The 6,556-nt window shown below is 52.5% G+C and overlaps 1 pseudogene; it reads left to right on the forward strand.

Annotated features, from left to right (window-relative positions):
* Window positions 1–486: 486 nt before the first annotated feature.
* Window positions 487–6,155, forward strand: LOC108306991 (annotated as a pseudogene).
* The last annotated feature ends 401 nt before the right edge of the window (window positions 6,156–6,556 follow it).

The following is a 6,556-nucleotide window of genomic DNA, read 5'->3' on the forward strand; positions in this document are numbered from 1 at the left end:
TCTCCTGGATCCCGGCCGGACTGGCCCCATCGCAGGAAGCAGGTTGGGTCTCCAGACAGGGAAGGAGTAGGTGGGAGGGGCTGGCCAGTAAGAAGGAGGATGCAGGGGTGGGTCAAGCTGGCTAGTAAGAGGGGAGGGGCCGGAGAGTGAAAAGCGTGCAGAGGGGCGTGGGGAGCTTGCGGCATCCCGACGAGGAGCGCCGCCAGGCCTCGGGGTAGGACTTGGGGTGGGGTGTCGGTGGGGCCGAGGGGGGCTGATTGCATGCAATTCGGGACATACACACAGACTGGGGGGTCTTCAGGATATCGGTGCTATCAAGAACGGGCTGGGGGATGGGGACCTGGGAACGGGGCCCAGGGGTGGTGAAGGTAGGGGTGCGACTGGCAGAGGCAGAGCAGGCGGAGGCAGCGCGCCGCGGAGGCTGCTGCTCCCTGACGCCCTGACCCTTCCTCTCCCGCAGCCACAGCCGGGCTTGGCTGGGGCACCATGGGCGCCTCGGCCTCCCGGTGCCGGGCCGCCCGGGTCCCCGCGCCGGAGCCGGAATCCGAAGGGGCGCTGGACCTGGGCCAAATGCCCCCAGAGCTGCTTCTGGTGGTGCTGAGCCACGTCCCTCCGCGCACGCTGCTGGGGCGCTGCCGCCAAGTGTGCCGGGGTTGGCGAGACCTGGTGGACAGCCAGGCCCTGTGGCTGCTGATCTTGGCCCGGGACCACAGCGCCACCGGCCGCGCGCTGCTGCAGCTCGCCCGCAGCTGCCAGTCTCCCGCCCGCAACGCCAGGCCCTGCCCGCTGGGCCGCTTCTGCGCGCAGACCCATCGGACGCAACCTTATTCGCAACCCCTGCGGCCAAGGTGGGATCCCAGAAGAGGGGTTCTAGCGTGCTGGGAGCGGTGGAGGGGCCGGGGGGCGGGGCCGCACTGGGACCGGTGGGAGGAGTCGGAGCGGCAAGGTAGCATTCGTAGGCAGGGTGCAGGGCTGGTGGGGCAGGGCTTCACTGGGAGCCTGTGGGCGGAGGCAGCTCTGGGAGCCAGATAGAGGGGCTGGAGGGGCGGGGCTTTGCCGCAAATCGGTGAGAAGGGTCAGAGGAGCAGGGCTTTGCCACGAGCGGATGACAGGTGGCAGGGGGCGGGGCCTCAGTGGGAAGGGCCGGGAATGTCAGCTGCACTGTGAGCCCATGGGAGGGGCGAGGGGCGGAGTCTCACTAGGAACCTAAAGGCCGCGGACCGGAACCTGGGTACTAGCCTTTTTTATTTCACAGAAGGCCTCCGAGAGTGGATGGTGCAGCATGGTGGGGACGGCTGGGTGGTAGAGGAAAACAGGACAACTGTGCGTGGAGCCCTTTCTCAGACATGCTTCGCGACTTCATTCAGGTGAATGCCCCTGCTATCCAAAGGTCCTGCCAGTTGTTGAGAAAGGCCTGCCTGTTCTTATTACCCTGTTTCTATTCCCAGCTGGTGACGCAAGAGGCAGGTCTTGGACCTAGAGGAGGAGGGTCTGTGGCTAGAACTGCTATAAATTACATCTGTTTGGGAAGCATCATATGGTTCTCCTTCCCTAGTCTCTTTCTCAGTGTGCCCCTTCTCTAGTTTTACAAGAAAAAAACCCCTCACTACGGTGTGTGGTCCCCAGATGTAAAGACTACTGGGGAACCAGGCAAAATGGCCATTGGAAATTTTGAGCGTTAGCAAATTCATTTTTTTTGTTTTTTTGGTTTTTTTTTTTTTTTTTTTAGATAGAGTCTCTCTTGGTGGCCCAGGCTGGGTGCAATGGTGCAATCTCAGCTCACTGCAACCTCTGCCTCCTGGGTTCAAGTGATTCTCCTGCCTCAGCCTCCCGAGCAGCTGGGATTACAGGTGTGTACCATCACACCCCGCTAATTTTTGTGTTTTTAGTAGAGACTGGGTTTCACCATGTTGTTCAGGCTGGTCTCGAACTGCTGACCTCAGGTGATCCACCCACCTTGGCCTCTCAAAGTGCCGAGATTACAGGCATGAACAACCGCACCTGGCCAGCAAATTCACTCTTAAGGCCCCGTAACCCTGCCCCCAAACTCCATCTCTTTAAGAGATATATCTCCAATAAGATTTTTTTTCTTTTTTTTTTGAGATAGAGTCTTGCTCTTTCACCCAGGCTGGAGTGTAGTGGCATGATCTCGGCTCACTGCAACCTCTACCACCTTGCCTCAAGTGATCCTCCTACATCAGCCTCCTGAGTAACTGGGACTACAAGTGTACCACCACCATGCTTGTCTAATTTTTAAATTTTTGTGGTTTTTTTTTTTTCTTGTTTTTTCTTTTGAGAGGGTTTTTTTTTTTTTTTTCTTGTTTTTTCTTTTGAGATGGAGTTTCACTTGTCACCCAGGCAGGAATACAATGGTGCCATCTCAGCTCACTGCAACCTCTGCTTCCTGGGTTCAAACAATTCTTCTGCCTCAGCCTCCTGAGTAGCTGGGATTACAGGCATGCACCACCACGCCTGGCTAATTTTTGTGTTTTTAGTAGAGATGGAGTTTTGCCATGTTGGCCAAGCTGGTCTCAAACTCCTGACCTCAGGCGATCTGCTCGCCTCAACCTCCCAAAGTTCTGGGATTACAGGTGTGAGCCACCACACCTGGCCATATATTTTTTGTAGAGATGAGTTTCGCCATGTCACTCAGGCTGGTCTTGAACTCCTGGACTCAAGCAGTCCTCCCACCTCTACCTCCCAAAGTGCTGGGATTACGGGTGTGAGCCACCATACGTGGCCAGATTTTGTTTTTAATTTTTACTCATCAAACTCTGTAACATATTTGTGTTGTTTTGGTCAATGGTGTACTATTTGATTGTAATAATCAGTGGTTTCCAAATTTTGCTGCACATCATAAAGGTAGCTTTTAAAACACACAATGCTGGCCAGGTGTAATGGCTCTTGCGTGTAATCCCAGCACTTTGGGAGGTCAAGGCGGGTGGATCACAAGGTCAGGAGTTCAAGACCAGCCTGGCCAACATGGTGAAACCCCGTCTCTACTGAAAATACAAAAATTAGCTGGCCGTGGTGGCAAGTGCCTGTAATCCCAGCTATTCAGGATGCTGAGGCAGGAGAATTGCTTGAACCAGGACCCAAGAGGTGGAGGGCACGGTGAGCTAATATCACGCCACTACACTCCAGCCTGGGTGACAGAGCGAGACTCAGTCAAAACACACACACACAATGCTCAGGCACCATTCATACCAATTAAATATGAATGTCTGAGGGTGAGAGCCAGGCATCAATATTTTTTTGGTTGGTTGGTTGGTTGGTTTTTGTTTTTGAGACAGGGTCTCCCTCCGTCACCCAGGCTACAGTGCAATGGAGTGATCTCAGCTCACTGCAACCTCAGCCTCCCGTGTTCAAACAATTCTCCTGCCTGGGCCTCTACTGAGTAGCTGGGATTACAGGCACCTGCCACCATGACTGGCTAATTGTTGTATTTTTAGTAGAGACATGGTTCCACCATGTTGGCAAGGCTGATCTTGAACTCCTGATCTCAAGTGATCCACCTCAGCCTCCCAAAGTGCTGGGATTATAGGAGTGAGCCACTATGCCCAGCCAGGCATCAATATTTGTGAGAAGTTTCAAGCTCACTACAAGGTTCAGGGATGGAATCCCTATCACCATCCTCACTTCTGACACAATATGTCAGAACAACACAAACATATTATGTCATTTGATGAGTGATAATTAAAAACAAAATCTGGCTGTGTATGGTGGCTCACGCCTGTAATCCCAGCACTTTGGGAGGCAGAGGTGGGAAGATTGCCTGAGTCCAGGAGTTCAAGACCAGCCTGGGTGACATGGCAAAACCCCATCTCTACAACTCCACCAACTGCAAGTTTTGGGGGACTTCCAAAACCACCTTCACAATTCAGTAATTCATTGGAAGAACTCACAGAAAACTACTAAACACTTCTGGTTTATTACAGGGAAATGATACAGATTAAAATCATCCAAGAAAAGAAGGGCATAGAGTAGCATCCAGGGGAAATGTCAGACACAGAGCCTCTGCTGTCCTTTTGCCATGGCATCAGGACATGTTACCGTGCCGGCACTGATGTGTGACAAGATGCATGGTATTTTGTTGACCAACAGAGTTCACTTGAGACTCCATGACCAGAGTGTTTCTTGGGTTCATCACATAGGCATGATGAACTGATTGATGGCCCGTGTGGTTAATCTTGGCCTCCAAGTCCACTGATGTTCCCTGACTCCCAGCCCCCACCATAAGTCACATTGTGGGTCTTTCTGGAGGGGCCAGCCCCCACCCTGAGGCCATCTCTATGAATGTGGCTAGCCCCTGCCCTAAATCACATTGGTAGACTATCCATTACCCACTGAGTCCCCATCAAAGATACTCCTATCTGACACAACACATTCAAATGTCCAGAGATCACCTCCCAGGAGTCCCTTTGGAGGATTTGTGTACATGGGGAGGGCATTTGGACAAGGCAGGAAGGACAAGGTAGGCAGACACCCAAAGAGATGGGGTGGCAAGCCCAGCCTTCAAGGCCTCCCTCCTCCCACAGGTGGGGAGCCCGACACGACAGTGGCTGTATGTATTGACTCCTTGTCCAACTTCTAGATGCCAACCAGACTGTTCTAGATAAATTCTCTGCTGTGCCTGATCCTATCCCCTGGTGGAACAACAATGTCTTCATGTGAGTCTCTGATGGGGGTTGGAGAAAGGATGTTGGGGGCCTGTGATGACCTATTGCTGCTAAACAAATCACACCAAAACTTAGTGGCTTAAAATCAATGACAGTCCTCTGACTTCCTCTCGTGGTTTCTGTGAGGGCTCACCTGGATGGTTCTGGCTTCTGCCTCTCAAGGTTCAGACAGTGACATTCTGATGAAGTCTGGAGCTGCAGGGCAGGGTGGTGGGTGGTGTGTGTGTAGCAGTTGGTGGCTGGGAATCATCTCTTCTTTCATTTAGTCTCAGAGCTTCTCCATGGGATCTCTCTGCTTGGGCTACTTTGGGCTTCCTCACAGCATGGCGGCTCCTACACAGTCAGAATGCTTATATGTTTGCTTGGAGAAGAGGATTCTAGAGAAACAGGTAGAAGCTACCTTGCTTCTTCTGACCTAGACTTTGAAGTCACTTGGCAAGTCACTCCATATCATTTTCACCACATTCTTGGTGACAAGCAAACCCACTTAGATATGTGGGGAAGATAATTAGATTCCCCACCCCCCCCCTTTTTTTTGAGATGGAGTCTTGCTCTATCATCCAGGCTGGAGTTCAGTGGCATGATCTCAGCTCACTACAACCTCTGCCTCCTGGGTTCAAGTAATTCTCCTGCCTCAGCCTCTTGAGTAGCTGGGACTACAGGTGTGTGCCACCACACCCAGCTAATTTTTTTTTTGTATTTTTGGTAGAGATGGGGTTTTGCCATGTTGGCCAGACTGGTCTCAAACTCCTGGCCTCAAGCGAGCCACCTGCCTCCACCTCCCAAAGTGCTGGAATTATAGTCACGAGCCACACTGCACTGGCCAGATTCCACTTTTTGATGAGGGGAGTGGAAGATTCTACAAGATTCTAGAAGAGCATGTGCCCCATGGGAGATTTTATAGCCATCCTTGGAAAATAACCATCTGCCAGAATGCCCTAATGTCAGCTTTAGAGAGGAGGCTCAAGGGGGCTGGGCCCTTCCTCTGCCTGCAGGTCACCCATGTGCTCTCCAACATCAAGATGGGTGTCTGCTTTGTGTCTTTCGAACACTGGGGACAGGACACAGAGTTCTGGGCCGGCCACTATGGAGCCCATCTGACCAACTCCAGTGTGATCGTGCAAGTTCGTCTGTCCTAGTCCAAGACCACCCTTCTTGCAAGACAGCCTGACTGCCTTCCAGGGCCTGGGACCATTGGCTGGGACCCCTCATTAACCAACTAAGTGCTTGTACCTCCCTGGCATACTGGGAATTCCTGGGTCCCATCAAAAGCCCTCATCTTCAGGTTCTAGAAACTACCAGAAGAAGCTTCTTCCATCTTATCTACCTACTGCAGCTGCTGCTTTCAGGGACCCTGCTCTACTGAGGGGAAACCCACAGGTTTGAGCATGGGGGAACACCCATCCTGGAGAAGAATTCTCCCCTCCCCTCTCTTCTCTTCCCACCCAAAACCCTCCTATCCAGCCCCAGGCCCTCTGTCCCATCACCTCCCCTCCCTACCATTGACCTCTTGTCTCCTATTGTTTCTACCACAGTGACTTCCTTGGTCCCTTCAGGGAAGCCCTCCACTCATCTTGGAACTTAGATTCTCATCCTTAGGGCTCAGAAAGTCCCAGCCCTAAGGGTGTAAACCCAACCTCTTGGGGCTTCTGAGCTACAGTGCTGGGACCAGGTCATGCAGCTGAAAGTCAGTGTTAAAAAAAATAATAAGTTTGGGCTGGGCATGGTGGCTCATGCCTCTAATCCCAGCACTTTGGGAGGCTGAAGCAGGTGGATTGCCTGAGGTCAGGAGTTCGAGACCAGCCTGGCCAATATGATGAAACCCAGTCTCTACTGAAAATACAAAAAATTATCTGGGCATGGTGGTGGGTGCCTGT

The sequence above is a fragment of the Cebus imitator genome, unplaced genomic scaffold (assembly GCF_001604975.1).
Source record: "Cebus imitator isolate Cc_AM_T3 unplaced genomic scaffold, Cebus_imitator-1.0 Scaffold76, whole genome shotgun sequence".
Taxonomy (NCBI): Eukaryota; Metazoa; Chordata; class Mammalia; order Primates; family Cebidae; genus Cebus; species Cebus imitator.